Source organism: Ranitomeya variabilis, chromosome 1, assembly GCF_051348905.1.
Source record: "Ranitomeya variabilis isolate aRanVar5 chromosome 1, aRanVar5.hap1, whole genome shotgun sequence".
Classification (NCBI taxonomy): Eukaryota; Metazoa; Chordata; class Amphibia; order Anura; family Dendrobatidae; genus Ranitomeya; species Ranitomeya variabilis.
The window spans coordinates 145,309,588-145,326,018 of record NC_135232.1 but is presented as its reverse complement, the minus strand read 5'-3'; the positions used below and the strand labels follow the sequence as shown (position 1 = coordinate 145,326,018).

Sequence of the window (16,431 nt, the reverse complement as noted above, 5' to 3'; positions counted from 1 at the left end):
TGGCGTAAACAACATGAAAGCATGGATCCATCCTGCCTTGTATGGAGCATCTTTGGGATGTGCAGCCGACAAATCTGCGGCAACTGTGTGATGCCATCATGTCAATATGGACCAAAATCTCTGAGGAATGCTTCCAGCACCTTGTTGAATCTATGCCACGAAGAATTGAGGCAGTTCTGAAGGCAAAAGGGGGTCCAACCCGTTACTAGCATGGTGTACCTAATAAAGTGGCCGGTGAGTGTATATTTGTATTTTATTTTAATTATTTGTTTGAGTATCACATTACTTTCTGTGGGCGACAAAACTTTTGTATTGCCAAAATTCTGTGTCCATTAACTGATCAATATTTCTGCATTGATGCCAATTTATTTTCTTAACCTAACCCACATATCGGAGGGTTACAGCTTTAAAAAGAATAATTTATACAACCAATGGATGAATTTAACCTCAGGTTATAAGCTTTTATTAACATAACATGGATAAGCAACATAACGTCTGTCAGGGAGTATACACCAGGCCTCAGCCTGAGATAACAGACTGTATAATTTTTTTTTTGTTTCGTTTTTTTAAAACAATAAAAAATGAGTAGAACAAGGCTAGCTGACAGAACTATGCAACATATGCCTGCCAATAAAAGATTTTTCAACCACAGATACACCAGGCCTCAGCCTGAGAAAACAGACTGTATGAATTTTTTTTGTATGTTAGTTGGCAATTTTTTAAAACAATAAAAAATGAGTAGAACAAGATTAGCAGATAGAACTATGCAACGTATGCCTGCCAATAAAATATTTTTCAACCACAGGTATACCAGGCCTCAGTCTAAGAAAACAGACTATTTTTGTATGTTTTTGGAGATTTTTTGAAAACAATAAAAAATGAGTAGAACAAGGCTAGCAGACAGAACTATGCAACATATGCCTGCTAATAAAAGATTTTCCCACCACAGATACACCAGGCCTCAGTCTGAGATAACAGACTGTATTAATTTTTTTGTATGTTTGTTGGCAATTTCATGAAACAATAAAAAATGAGTGAGTAGAACAAGGCTAGCAGACAGAACTATGCAACATATGCCTGCCAATAAAAGATTTTTCAACCACAGATACACCAGCCGTCAGCCTGAGATAACAGACTGATATAAATGTGGCCTTGATTTTTTTGGGCACACCAAAATTGTGTCAACAAGTTGGCTATGACACACAAAAAAAGGAGTACTAAAATTGAAATATATTTTGCGCAATGATATGCGATGCACATGGCATATAACTCACAGTGATAAATCTAAGAACTGTAGCTAAATATTTTTGGGCCAGCTACAGAATTTTGGGGCAGCAACATGGTGTCCAAAAATGTTGTTAGACACTACAAAATATTAGATAGCACCAAAAAAAGAAACAGATTTTTTGGCGCACTCACATGATGCCTGGGACACAAAAAAAAATTATAAGATTTGCACGCTCTTCTATAACAATGACCTGGCTGTAAATGTAGAAAAAAGGGGGCTATGGATTTCTTTAGAATAAAATGAGCAGGTATAAGCAGAAAAAAAAATTGCCACGGATAAATGCAGGTAGGTATATGGAAAATAAGCAGCAGCAGCAGACAGGAATGGAGCTTTTGGAGGTATGCAGTGAGATCTATGTACTCACATACAGTGCCTGCAGGCCTTGCACTGATGTGGATATGTGCACATAAACTCTCCTGCATACTTAACACTGCATTCTATATACCCCTGAATTAGCCCTAAAAAGGACTGTTGGTTTCTCTGGATTTGTGGATTTGTGGATTGAACACTAGTAGACCCACACTAACTATTAAAAGGATGATTCTGACCCTCTCTGGACAGCAGGTCTCCCTTCACTACCTAAGTCCGGAGCAGAATGCGGCCAGCAGGGCGGCGCCAGGTCTCTTATAGACCTGATGACGCTGTGCGGCCAGCCAATCACTGTAATACCACAACAAAGATGGCTGCGGCAATACAGTGCATGGCAGACAATCCCTGCATGTTCTTTGGTGCTCTAAAGAGCACCAGAATTGCAGAGCGAAGACCCGAACTCCCGCCAAATAATCCCGGAAATACTCGATGCTCGCCAAGTATAGTGATACTCGGGCGAGTAACGAGTAGTGGCGAGCACGTTCGCTCATCACTACTCAGCACGTAAACCATAAAACTTCCATCTTACATTTCCTGCAATGTTATTTCCTTGGCATAATGTGCTTTATTATCAAAATAAAGTAAAATATTATGAAATACAAGAAAAGTTTGACAAACTTGCCCTCAGTTCAGTTCATCTCTTGGGATGCGTTAAATCTTTCCTCAGATAGGAGAAGTGAATAATTCATCTACTGTATTTCTTCATGTAGATAAACATGAACCAGGAGAGGTCTTTTAAAGTTCACTACTTAGTGAATAATGAAACTGCTCACAAATGATATGTGCTGCATTGCTTCTTAAATATGTAATGTTAGTGACATGAATCTAATTTAAATCACAACTGTCGGCCTCCAAATGGCTTGTATTCATAAAATAATTATCCATAGCTTGTTCTTTCCTTTATCTTATATTTGGAGAATATTCAGATAAGGTCAAACCGCTCTCTACTTGGCAGGGGAATTATGGCTACCTATGACAAATAATAGTGCTGAGTTTTCTCTAAAGGTCAAATGAACAGAAAAGTATAGATTTCTTAAACAGATAAAGGAACTTCAGTACTCTCACTTTGTTCGCTCACATAGCTATTACTATATAAGATGGACTCTTATAAAAAACATTTTATAACAACTTGTATTCATTTTAAAAGGAATCTGTCACCAGGTTTTTGCTTTGTAATCTGAGAGCAGCACAATGTAGGAGCAGAGACACTGATTACTGTGATGTGTCACTTATCGGGCTGTGTTTTGCTGTGTCAATAGAACTTGTATTTTATTAGCATGAGATTATCATTACACAAAAACTTGGCAGGGTAATAAAAAAAACTGCCTGGGCTCCCTTGCAATTTTCATAACCAGTGAAAGCTTATGGCTGAGGGCTGATGTTAATAATCTGGGACAATACCCCATAAGGTTCCCAGGCTATTATTAACAGCTCACAGCTGTTTGCTTATCCTTTCCTGGTGAATTTATGGACCCCAGAAGCAAAATTATGTAGGGTCCCCTTATAAATTCAAAACAGCAAAGGCTAAACAGACAGCTGTGAATGGATATTAATTGCCTGGAAAGGGGTCAGAAATATTGCCCCCCTCAGCCCTAAGCCTCCCAGAAATGATGCATCCATACGATGTGTCAAATCTGGAGTTTAGTCTCACTCTTACCACATGCCCTGTGATGGTAGCAAGTGGTGTAATAGGGTTGGGGTTGATGCCACTTTTGTATTGTCAGGTGACATCAAGCCCAGGAGTTAGTAATGGAGAGGCATCTGTAAGATGCTCCCATTACTTACCCCATAGTAAGTATTGAAATAAGCACAAAGCCCGAATAAAGTCATTTGTCAGTTGAAATAATACAAAACACCCTGTTTTACACATTTATTAAAAAATAAAAAACACAGTTATACTCACCTTACGTCTATTCCATTGAAGCCTTTGTCCCCTGTAAAAAACATAAAATAATAAACAACAAAAATACTCACATAACGCCTAATCCACCAATGCCCATGTCCCCTGTAATAAAATAAAAATAATAAACAACCATATCCTTCATCTGACCAAAGTGTAGATAATCCATAGTGTCCCATGCTGTAATCCATCTCTGCGATATGTGATTTACGACCTGGACGGTGGCATAATGCGATCATCCAGGCTGTAAACCATGGGAGAATGAGGTGCTGCGAGCGCAGCCACAGTGATGAGTGGTGACATCATAGAGGTCACTGCTGGCCATTGAAGCTGCATTCCCACACGTCACTGTGAATGGCCCAATGAGGATGCCAAAGTTCATCAGGCCGCGCACAGTGAAGTGTAGGAACACAGCTTCATTGACCAGAGGTCACTTCTATGACATCACCTCTCATCACTGTCTGTGCTCGCAGCAACTCATTCTCCCATTTTTTACAGCCCGGATGGTCACATCATTCCACCATCCAGATTGTAAACCATATACCACAGAGATGGATTATGGCGTGAAACACTATGGCTAATCTGCTCTTCGGACAGGTGAGTGATACTGTTATTTATTTTTTTTACAGGGAACATGGACATTGGTGGATTAGGTGTACAGTGAGTATTTATGTTTATTATTTTCTGTTTTGTACAGGTGACAGGGGCTTCAATGGATCAGGCATGCAGTGATTATAACTGTTTTTTTATAAAATGTGTAAAGCAGGGTGTTTTGCATTATTTCAAATAAAGGACTTTACTCAGCTGTGTGTTTATTTCAATAATTGCTATGTGGTTAGTAATGGGGGCATCTTATAGATGACTCTCTATTACATTACTAGGCGTGATGTCACCTGACAATACAAAGGAGACAACAACCCCAACTCTATCAGCCCATTTGCCACTGCCACAGGACAAGTGGGAAGAGTGAGGCTAAGCGGAAGTATGCATGGTTACAACCACTAGCAACTAGCTAACTAACTGTCACTATATCAGTTGTGCTAACGATGGATATTTAAAGGGAACCTATCACCCCGTTTTTTAAAGATTAGATAAAAATAGTGTGAAATAGGGGCAGAGCTGGGCTTTACATTAGTGCCTTTTTGGTGCCTTTACACCCCCGTTAGGCTGCCGAAATACCTTTGTGAAGTGGCCTTTTGTCCTGTCACTCAAGTTGGTCAGGTCGGATGGGCGTGGTCACAGCGCTGTTTCTCCCCCAGATCAGGCTCATCATTACATTGGTGGCGTAGTGGTGTGCGCATGTCCAAAGAGAAGATCCACTGCCCAGGAGATTCAAAACAGCGCGGTCTACGCTATTCGCCGTTTACCGGTGGGCGCGGCCATCTTTCCTGTGGCCGCGCGTGCGCAGATGGAGCGCTCTGCTGCCCGGGGCTTCAGGAAAATGGCCGCCGCGATCTCCATCTGCGCACGCGCGGAATCCCGCGGCCATTTTCCTGAAGCCCCGGGCAGCAGAGCGCTCCATCTGCGCACGCGCGGCCACAGGAAAGATGGCCGCGCCCACCGGTAAACGGCGAATAGCGTAGACCGCGCTGTTTTGAATCTCCTGGGCAGTGGATCTTCTCTTTGGACATGCGCACACCACTACGCCACCAACGTAATGATGAGCCTGATCTGGGGGAGAAACAGCGCTGTGACCACGCCCATCCGACCTGACCAACTTGAGTGACAGGACAAAACGGCCACTTCACAAAGGTATTTCGGCAGCCTAACGGGGGTGTAAAGGCACCAAAAAGGCACTAATGTAAAGCCCAGCTCTGCCCCTATTTCACACTATTTTTATCTAATTTTTAAAAAACGGGGTGATAGGTTCCCTTTAAGGTCCTGCAATGCTATACTACATTTCTAACTGGAGATATTTGCTAATATTATTATTGTTACACCTACTAAATATTGAGATAGGATCTTGGAGATGGGAATAAGACTTTAATGGCCCCTCCCCAGCCAAAAAATAGTAGCCCTCAGTTGCCTTAGAATTGGCACATCACATTAAATGCGCCAGTTCTGGTGCTTTACCCGGCTCATCCTGATGCCCTGGTGTGGTGGCAATCAGGGTAATATATGGGTTTGATGACAGCTGTGACACCCCTTTACTTAACCCATAGTCAAAATAAACACACACACACAGAAAAGTCCTGGGCGTTCCCAGCCCGATAATAGAAGCCTGCAGCTATATGCTTTATCTGCGCTGGTTTTAAAATATAGAAGGGGCCCCACGCTGTTTTTTTTAATTTATTTATTTAATGTACTGACTACAACTGTCATTAGTATTTCCTGGTCTTGCTAATCAGGCAAGGATGATGATAGTTCTGGTCAGCACCCTGCGTCTGGGAATAGCGCTAACTGTACAGCTTTTCTATGTGGGTACGTGTCCCACGGATGTTATCCATGTGTCATCAGTGTGCGGCATGTATTTCCTCCGTGCTGAGGGAAAAATGGACATGTTGTCAGGTTTTTCCCTCTGATTGTGTGTCTGTAGGAAAAACCCGCAATGTGCGCACCATTGAATACAATAGATGTGCGTGTGTCCGTATTTGTGATCCTTAAAACACGGATGACATACAGACCGAAAAAATGGACATGTGAAGTGGGTCTTAAAGAGGACCTTTCTGCAGGATATTTGACCCCTAATTTAAAGCAGGAGTGTAAAGTTTATTTAATGCTTATTATAGTCATACATTTCTAGTAGAATTTTGAGAAACTTATTTTTGAAGTGATATTCTCCCACCAGCTCTATTGTAGTTTGGCTCCCACTGCTGGCCTCCGGTCGCTGATTGACAGGTCAGTGTCACTCTTCCCTCAATTACCTGTCTCCCCTATGCAAAAAATCCGGGCAAAGACTGTGCCTAGCGTATTGATGTTGTGGGAACCGATACCTTGATCTCCCTGCATCATCAGAAGCTCACTGCTCAGGTGCCATCCCTCTTAATCACATGAACCTGGGCAATGGCAGCACCTCTGCACAGAAGACGTCACTGAGAGAAGAGTAACCTGTCAATTAATGGCCAGAGGTTGGTGGTGGGCTGCAAAGTACAGCAGACTAGTGACCGAAGTGCTCATCTTGATGGAATTGAGAATAAAACTTCAAAAATAGATTTCTTAAAAATGCCTCAATTAAATTCTATTAAAAAAGTCTGAATGTAATAAGCATTAAAGGAGCTTTACACTCATACGTTTAGTCAGTGGTCAAATATCCTGCTGACAGGTCCTCTTTAAGAGCGAGCATTCATGTGAATGATGACATTCCCTGTACTACCCTACAAAATATATTGGTGTCACAAATTAAAAACAGCAACATTTGACAATTGATCTCTGCACTCATTCTACACTAACCAGCCTACAACGGATGAATTTTCTGCTTCTGTATTAAAGTCCTTTCAAATTTGTGCATGTGCAGATGTGATCAAGAGTCAATAACTTTCATGAAGGGCACATGATGCCGCAAGATTCATTTTAACCTATAGACCTATTATTGCCATTGGTTTAACTTGGCTCTACATGATGAAATCATTCCGATACCAAATAAAGGGTAGAAGTGTCTGTGTAACTGGCAATGCTTTAATGCAATGAGCTGTAAAATTGATACGAAGCACTCAAGCACTCAGACTGCTCTCAAAGGATATCAGCAAATGTAGTCAAGTGCAAAAATAAACTCCTAAAACTTTCCAATCTCACACAACACAACCTAATTTTCCAGATACCAGTGTACAGCATATCTGACAAAATTTAACATTTCTAACCAATGACATTTAGCCATTCACATTCTGTGCAAGCTGTACTTTTTAAACTGAATTGGGACTTTGCATTTGCATTTACGTGCAGTATATAACAGTATGTGGTACCATCTACTGAGCAGGCAAATCCTAGCATATATGCTGAATGTGCACAAAGCATTGGAAACTCAAGCAACAATTCAAACCTATGTAGAACATGATAGCGAGAGCATACACATCGGGGAGAGGGCGCTTATCCTCAAACAGGTTCACGGGGAAGGTTATATTATATTTTATGTTTATTATTTGTAGGTTGTATTATATTTCACGTTTAAAGGGAACTTGTTACATTGAGCTTGTAATCTGAGGGGTTTGCAAACTATTATAGAACAGGCGGAGCTGAATAGATTGATATAGAGGCTTGTGGGGAAAAAATCAGTATAACTTGTTCATTAAAACTCCTGCTCATTCTTGAATTAGAAGTTAAATTCTGAGTTAGCATCAATTTGTAATCAATGATTGATGCTGTGTCTGGGCACACTTATACTAGGACCTCTGTCAATCACAAACTAGAATCTTCCATTTGACTGAAAAGACCAGAATGAGCACGGGTGTTAAAGGGTTTGGCCACTATATCTTTATTTTAAAAACCTGACTAATATATAAGTATTTTAGGTTCTCTTTCTGCACTTCTCAATGACACCTACGTTACAGGTTGCAAAGCTCTTATGTTCATATAATGGTTGCCAGTGGAGGAGCGTGTGACCAGACCTGTCCATCAGCCTCATCCAATAGAAAAGCATCTTTCCCTTTTGAAGTGTTTTTCAATTGCAGGAGGCTGAGGGACAGATCTGGCCCCAGGCTCCTCCATCAGAAGCCATTTTTAAAACAAGACCGCAGTGCAGGCTATGAGGAAGGTGGCTCTAGCCAGTGCCAAAGAACCTGTAATACTTACATTTTAGTTAAAATAAAGGTAAAGTGGCCAACCCCTTTAATGAAAAAAATAAAAATATGTAGTGAATCTTTTCTCACAAACCTATAAATCAAACTGTTTCTCCTTCAGCATGCACAGTGTAGCGCCAGTGTCCCTGCACGCTTACTCCCTCACCCGGCAGGGATGCCGACTTACTCACAGCCACAGCCCCCATGCCACACTTCCTGCTACTCCTGCTGCTGCTCGGGGTCTGTATATGGCTCACAGATCCCCGGGCACTGTGCTTAGGGCACGCACTCCCTCCTTCTTAAAGCATGAGCCATCCTAAAGTATCTCCAGCCAATGGCTGAGACACACTTATTATTTAAGGCATGTCCACCTGATGGGAGGTGCCTCAGCAACATGTTTAGTCAGTTAGTCTGTATGCTTGCTAGTTCCCAGGTCCCCTGACTGTGTGCACCCACCGTTACCTGCTAGTTCCCGCTAGTACCCGCCTGTATCAACTTTCTCTGCTCATTCCTGCTTGGTCACCGTAAAGTGGTGGAATAGCTTTTGCAACTTTTTTAAATAAAAAAACATGTTAACTAAGTACCCGATGTTATTTTCATGCGCTATTGCGGTTTATTTATTTACTGCAGGGTATTCAATAATTATGTTTCTGTCTTTGTTTTTTTTCTGTTCAGTGGCCAGTGAAAACGTGCACTTACATGCTGCATGCACACCAGTTTATATCCCAGTTTATTCCTTTTGGGGGTTTTTTCAGTCTGTTTGCATCATGTGCACATAAAGGTGTGGCCTGACTTTACTTGAGGTATGCATTATGTTGATGTGGTTTCCCATGGCTATGTGTTCACTGACTGGGCCCAGTCCATCTCAGTCCTTATCCGCATGCATGTCACTTGACAAATGGTAAGGTTTTCAATATAAGAGTTAGGACTGTCCCAATTAGGGTCACCGTGAAGTGGTGGAATGTCTTTTGCATTAACATGTGTACCCTATATTATTTTCATGCACTATTGCTGTTTATTTATTTACTGTAGGGCATTCAATCATTATATTTCTGTCTTTTTTTGTGTTTAGTCAGTTAGTCTGCATGCTTGCTAGATACCAGGTCCCCCATTTATGTGCACCCACCGTTATCTGCCTGAACCCGCTTGCTCTGCTCGTTCCTGCTTGTGCCTTCCTGTGTACCTGTCTGCACCTACCTTGTCAGTCTGTACATCAGCGTAGCTGCCTGTAACTGCCGTGCCAGTCTGTATACCAGCCATACCTGCCTGCACCTTCCATGCCAGTCTGTATACAGCTGTACCTGTCTGCATCTGCCGTGCCAGTCTGCATACCAGCCGTACCTGCGTACAACTGCTGTGCCAGTTTGTATACAAATCATACTTGCCTGCAGTTGCCATGCCAGTCTGTTTACCAGCTGTACCTGCCTGCACCTTCCCTGACAGTCTGCATACCAGCCGTATCTGCCTGAACCTGTTTTGTCTTTCAGTATTCCTGCCAAGCCTGCCTATACTTGCCAAGGCCATCCACTCTTGGCCGGTCCATCTTCCTGCCCCTTTGGGGGTAAGCTGCTGTGTGTCTGAGGTATGCCCTGGAGTACCACCTGGCATCTATCGGGAGCCAAGTCTAACCCCAACAGCAGGGGCTTTACCGAACAATCAGGTGTTTGCCTAGTCATGCACCTCCAGGCTGTCCTGAGGCCATGGCACAGTGGTTTCACTACTATGGACTTTACAGTTTGCTCAGGCCATGAAGTCCACTGGCTCTGTACCAGGAAGTTTATCACCAGAAAGACCAGGACAAAATCTTCTCATATCTATGGACAGTGACCACCCACTTGGACACACTAACATCTGCAGCCACATCCACTCCTGTCCAAGCTGTGGCAACCTCAGTTGTGACTCACCAGTATAACAGCTATGTTCCTGGTTCCCGGAGACCGGCTGTTGGCTCCACCACATTTAGACGGTGACCCTACTCTATGCAGTGGGTTCATCAACCAATGCACACTGCATTTTGAATTCTTGGTACATAATTTCACTTCAGATGGGGCCAAAGTGGATTTCATCATGTCCCACAGTACTAACCAAGTTCTGGCGTGGCTGAATCCCATATGGGAGAGAGGAGATCTTCTAGTTTCCACTCTCCAGTTGTTTCTTCAGGCCTTCTGCAAACTATTTGATGAGTCTGGTCGCATTTCCTCTGAAGTATCCTCCCTCCTCAGATCGCTCAAGGGAAATTTTACAGTGGGTCAGTAAGCCGTCCAATTTCATACCCTGTCTTCTGTGCTTGCCTGGAGCAATGAGGTACAGGTCGCCGACTTCTAGGAGGGTCTTTCTGGGAAAATCAAAGACGAGCTGGCCGGGCGAGATATAACCACCTTGCTGGATGACCTGGTGTCCCTGGCAACTTGGATTGACATCAGGTTTCAGGAGCGCTCCAAGGAGGTCACCCGCAAGAGAATACCTGTGAGCTTGGCTCATACCTTTCAAAGGCCGATCATGCCGCAAACCTTAGCTTCCACACCCTCCTCGGAGACCACACAAATCGACTGGGTGAAGCTGGCCAAGCATTGTCAGGAGGTCCATCATGCCAAGGGAAGGTGCTTCTACTTCGACAATCTTGAACATTTAATCTACTCTTGCCCTAAAAATCCTGGAAACTCCTGAGCCTAGGATCTGTTGGGGAGATTACCATGGGCGAGGACTATTCCCCTCCTCCGCTGACTCTGTCAGTATCCATTTCCTGTGGCAACATAAGTTTTGTTGAATTAGCCTATCTGGACTCTGGTTCCACAGGAAATTTCATTCAACAGACTATGGTGGAGCGGTATCAGATCCCCATCCAATGTCTACAGAATTCGTTGGAGGTGTCCTCTGTGGATGGAAAACCTCTATCCAAGGCTCTATCTTTGTTCCTGAGCCTGTGGAACTTTGGGTTGGAATGCTGCACGCGGACAGAATCTCTCTTTATGTACTATTGGATCTGTCCCATCCTCTGCTCCTGTGCCTACCATGGCTATGAAATCATGAGTCTGTCTTATTTTGGAGATCTGGAGGAGTAGTCCATTGGGGCCAGGCCTGTCACGTGAGGTGCCTTATCCCTATTTGTCCTCCCCGACCTCTGGCTACTACATCTAATTTACCTGGCCCTCCTCCCTCCCTCCCTCCTCCCATGCTGATGTCTTCAATAAAAAAGAGGAGGAGAGACTACCACCACACAGGCCATATGATTGCCCTGTAGACCTCCTTCTTGGCTCTTCTCCTTCACAAGGCCATATCTACCTTCTGTCCCAGACACCTGAGCCATGTCTGTCTATATCAAAAAGAGCTTAGCCAGGGGATTTAACTGAAAGTCTTCCTTCTCTGCTGCAGCAGGATTCTTCTTTGTAAAGAAAAAGGATATCTCACTTCATCCTTTTATAGACTATATGGGTCTCAATCAGATAAAGGTAAAAAATAAATATCCTCTGACTCTCATATCAGAGCTGTTTAATTGTCTCAAAGGTTACAGAGTCTTTACTAAACTTGACCTGCAGGGGGCATACAACTTGATCCAAATACACCAGGGGCAATAATGGAGGACTGCCTTTAACCCTCAGTATGGCCATTAGGAATAGTGCGTAATGCCGTTTGGGCTTTGTAATGCCCCAGCAGTCTTCCAAGATCTGGTGAACGATATCTTCTGGGTGTGTGGTGCTCTACCTGGAAAACATATTAATGTTCTCTCCAGATCTGCCCACAAATATAAGGGATGTTCACCAGGTTCTGCAGAGACTGAGGAAGAATTGTTTGAATGCCAAGTTTGAAAAATGTGTCTTCGAACAAACCTATCTTCTGGTCTTGGGTGCATCATCTCTGAGATGCAGCTAAAGATAGATCCTGAGAAGGTATCCAATATCCTGAAGTGACCTTGCCCTGATGGTCTTAAGGCAATCCAGTGCTTCCAGTGGATTCACTAATTACTATGGCCAGTTCATTCCATATTTCTCCTCCACCACCTCTCCAATCTCTGCCCTGACCCATAAGGGAGCTAACCCCATGATGTGTACTCCGGAGGCTAAGAGTGCCTTTGTCTCCTTAAAACCGGCCTTTGCCTCCGCTCCAGTGCTGCACCAACTGGACAAAAATAAGCAATTCTTCCTAGAGGTGGATACTTCTTCCTCCGCTGCCAGAGCCATCATCACCGAGAATTCTCCTTTCGACGGTTTGGTGACCTGCGGTTTATTTTCCAAAGCCTTCTCAGCTCCAAAACACAATTACTCAATAGCCAATCAAGAACTGTTGCCTATAAAACTAGCTCTAAAGGAGTGGCACTTTCGACTTGAAGGGGCAGTTCATCCAGTAATTATCTATATGGACCAAAAGAACTTGGCCTACCTGCAGTCATCACAGCGCCTAAATCTACATCAAGCCAGGTGGTCTTTGGTCTTTACCTGCTTAGATTTTGTACTACACTTCCGGCCGGCAGGCAAGAACATCTAAGCGGGGCTGCTTTCCAGGTTCTTTCTGCATTCTGATCAGGAAAAGCCCCAGGGCATCATTGAACCCTCCAAGAAATTTACTTTTGCCCCACTGGATTTGTCTTGGGTCCCACCTGAAACAACCTTAATCTCTGAACAGGACAGAACAGTGACGGGGGTCAGTCATCTAGATTTGCTGGTCAATTTGGACAGAAGAAAACAGCTCTTCTCATTGCATGGCATTATTGGTGGCCATTAGGGTTGAGCGACTTTTACTTTTTCAGGATCGAGTCGGGTTTCGCGAAACCCGACTTTGTCAAAAGTCGGGTCGGGTGAAATCGGCCGATCATTGCGAAAAGTCGGGGGCCGACTGAAACACGAAACCCAATGCAAGTCAATGGGGAATAAAAGTCGGCAGTGAGTGGAGGACAGGAAAACACCTACAGAGCCCATTTTAATGTCAAAAACATCAATTATTGTTACTTAAGCTTGTCAATCTTAATTAACCTTATAATAATAGTTAGGTTTTGAAAATTGGGGGTCATTTGGTTAAAGTTGTGGGGGGGGGGGAGGGCTGGCTCAATTTTTTCTTGGGCCCAAGAAATGTGGAATACGTCACGGCGGTGGAGCAGGGAGAGGTAAGTATTTCAACTTTGCAAGTGCTGTGATCCAGAGCAAGCAGGGGGGCCCACTCGTTCGCATTGGCACTGGCACAGGGCCCCTCAAAGTGCAGCGTTGTGTTTGACGGCGGGGGCGCCTCCCACCGGCAGTGACACTTTTGCGTACTATGACGGGCCCTGTGACAGTGATGTCGCCAACGAGTATGCCCCCCCCACCTGATGAAGGAACCTGCACTTTCATATGCACCTTCCTCTTTGTCCCCGTGTAAGGTGGTATAGTATGCGGGAAGGGGGACCTGACTTTCAGCAGGGTCAGATTCTGGCTGTGTAGAGTGCAAGGGGAATGTAGTGGTCTGGGTCAATGTACCAGCAGACCCTTCAAGCAGTGGCTGGATAATAGGCAGGATGAGGAGGAAACACAGATATAGGCCCAAAATAAAAAAGGAGACTAAAAGCAGAAAAAAATTGGTAACAGGAGTAAACAGGCAGCATTGCTTTGTTCAGTGGAGGACAACAACAAGCAGCAGCAGACACTGTTAGTAGGGCCCAACCAAACTAGTAGGGCAAATACAGTTTCAAATTCTAAATACAGGCCGAAAGCCTGTAGATTGAAACTCAGCTTTGTTTCTTTGAGGAAACCAAGAGGCAGCAGCAGACGTCACTAGGCCCAAACCAAGAACCAGGCCAAATGCAGTTTCATATTGTTGATAGAGGCCGAAAGCCTGTAGATTTAAACTCAGCTTTGTTTCTTTGAGGAAACCAAGAGGCAGCAGCAGACGTCACTAGGCCCAAACCAAGAACCAGGCCAAATGCAGTTTCATATTGTTGATAGAGGTCGAAAGCCTGTATATTCAAACTCAGCTTTGTTTAGTAGAGGTAGAGTGGGCGCACCCACCTGTCCAGGCAAACGGCACTTGCACGGGTGCTTGCGCCAAGTGGTGACCACAGTCCTGTGGGGGGAGTCAGCCCATTTAGGGAGGTATAAAAATGGTCTATGGTGGACATTCAGCAGCTGCAAATGGAGGAATTGGCAAAGTCAGTAAGAGGAGGGCAAAAGCGAGTCATTTATCACCCAAGCTACGTGTCAGCAGGGGAAGGTGGGGCAAAAGAATTGGCAATCCATGATTGGTTCATTTTAATGAAGGTTAGATCATCTACATTTTGGGTAGCCAGACGTGTCCTTTTTTCAGTCAGTATTGAACCAGCAGCACTGATGACTCTTTCTGAAAGCACACTGGCAGCAGGGCATGCGAGCTCCTGTAATGCATATTCTGCCAATTCGGGCCAGGTGTCTAGTTTAGATGCCCAGTAATCAAAGGGGAATGACCTGTGAGGGAGAACATCGATAAGGGATGAAAAATAGTTTGTAACCATACTGGACAAATGCTGTCTCCTGTCACTTTAAATAGATGCAGCAGTCCCTGTTGTGTCAGCGGTCATTGAAAAATCACTCCACAACCTTGTCAGAAAACCCCTCTGTCCAACGACACTTCTGATTTCGGCACCTCTAGTGCCTCTGTCATGTTGCCCCCTATGGCAAGTGTGAGGACCATCGCCGCCTCTGTGTGCTGGGAATGCCTGAACCAAATGGTCTACAAGAGTTGCTTGTTTGGTAGCCAATATTTGCTCAAGGTTCTCATGTGGCATGATGTTTTGCATTTTCCCTTTATAGCGTGGATCCAGGAGGCAGGCCAACCAGTAATCGTCATCGGTCATCATTTTGACAATGCGGGGGTCCCTTTTTAGAATACGCAAGGCATACTCAGCCATGTGGGCCAATGTTCCTGGTGTCAATTCACTGATCCTGCTGGGTTGAGGAGCACTTTCTTGGAAATCCACATCACAAGTGTCCCGCAAGAAACCTGTACCTGACCTTGCAACGCCACCAGTTTCAAGTGGCCCCTGAGAAGCATCCTGCTCCCATACATAGTCATCCCCATCATTCTCCTCCTCATCCTCTTCGGCCGCCACCTCGTCCTGGACAGTTCCCTGACCAGACAATGGCTGACTGTCATCAAGGATTCCCTCCTCCTCGGCTGCAGACGCCAGCTCCTTCATGTGCGTCAAACTTTGCATCAGCAGACGCATAAGTGGGATGCTCATGCTCATGATGGCGTAGTCTGCACTTGCCAGCCGTGTGCATTCCTCGAAACACTGAAGGACTTGACAGAGGTCTTGTAGCTTGGACCACTGCACACCAGACAACTCCATGTCTGCCATCCAACTGCCTGCCCGTGTATGCGTATCCTCCCACAAATACATGACAGCACGCCTCTGTTCACACAGCCTCTGAACCATGGGCAGTGTGGAGTTCCACCTTGTTGCAACGTCAATAATTAGGCGGTGCTGTGGAAGATTGAGCGATCGCTGATGGTTCAGCATACGGCTGGAGTGTACGGGCGAGCGGCGGATGTGCGAGCAAAGTCTTTGCACCTTCAGGAGCAGGGCTGGTAACTCCGGATAATTTTTAACAAAGCACTGCACCACCAGGTTCAAAGTGTGAGCCAGGCAAGGTATGTGTTTGAGTTGTGAAAGGGCTATGGCAGCCATAAAATTCCTTCCATTATCACTGACTACCTTGCCTGCCTCAAGATGTACACTGCCCAGCCATGACTGAGTTTCTTGCTGCAAGAACTCGGCCAGAACTTCCGCAATGTGTCTGTTGTCGCCCAAACACTTCATTTCAAACACGGCCTGCTGACGCTTCCCACTAGCTGTTCCGTAATGGGACACCTCGTGTGCAACACTGGCAGCTGCGGATGGAGTGGTCGTGCGACAGCGCTCTGTGGATGAGCTTTCGCTTCTGGAGGAGGAGGAGGAGGAGGAGGTGGGGTGGCGAACGTCTACAGCCAACTGTTTCCTAGATCGTGGGCTAGGCAGAATTGTCCCACTATTGCTGTCCCCTGCATCCACGACATTAACCCAGTGCACCGTGATGGACAAGTAACATCCCTGGCCATGCCTACTGGTCCATGCATCTGCTGTGAGGTGCACCTTCCCACTGACAGACTGCCTCAGTGCATGGACAATGCGGTCTTTGACATGCTGGTGGAGGGCTGGGATGGCTTTTCTCACAAAGAAG

At 44.8% G+C, this 16,431-nt stretch overlaps 1 long non-coding RNA gene across 1 annotated transcript in view; it reads left to right on the top strand.

The window, feature by feature from the left end:
* The first annotated feature begins 3,957 nt into the window (after positions 1 to 3,957).
* The window catches only part of LOC143793786 (uncharacterized), a 154,663-nt gene continuing 142,189 nt past the window's right edge, over positions 3,958 to 16,431 (top strand). The window contains exon 1 of the long non-coding RNA XR_013220261.1: positions 3,958 to 4,154. This is a non-coding gene — a long non-coding RNA (uncharacterized LOC143793786). The remainder of the gene's footprint in view (positions 4,155 to 16,431) is intronic.